Source organism: Stegastes partitus, unplaced genomic scaffold (assembly GCF_000690725.1).
Source record: "Stegastes partitus isolate 25-593 unplaced genomic scaffold, Stegastes_partitus-1.0.2 Scaffold212, whole genome shotgun sequence".
Classification (NCBI taxonomy): domain Eukaryota; kingdom Metazoa; phylum Chordata; class Actinopteri; family Pomacentridae; genus Stegastes; species Stegastes partitus.
The window spans coordinates 631,822-632,083 of NW_007577943.1; positions in this window are offsets into that span (position 1 = coordinate 631,822).

The following is a 262-nucleotide window of genomic DNA, read 5'->3' on the forward strand; positions in this document are numbered from 1 at the left end:
GTAATGCTCAGTGGAGCTGAGGGGAGCTACGGATTCTGGTAATTGTCTGTTCATATTCATCACAACAAGCAACATTTCACAAGAGATTTGCAAAATAGCAATTATAGCCACTTTAGCTCTTACCTTAACTGTTGCATGTGCTTGTTGGACACTCAGTTTGGCAACACTCCCAGACTAAAACACTAAAATCAGTGGAGGGGATATCCCAATGGGAGAGCCCCTCTGTTCTCACACCACCAACCAAAACACAAAGCCGTGTTCA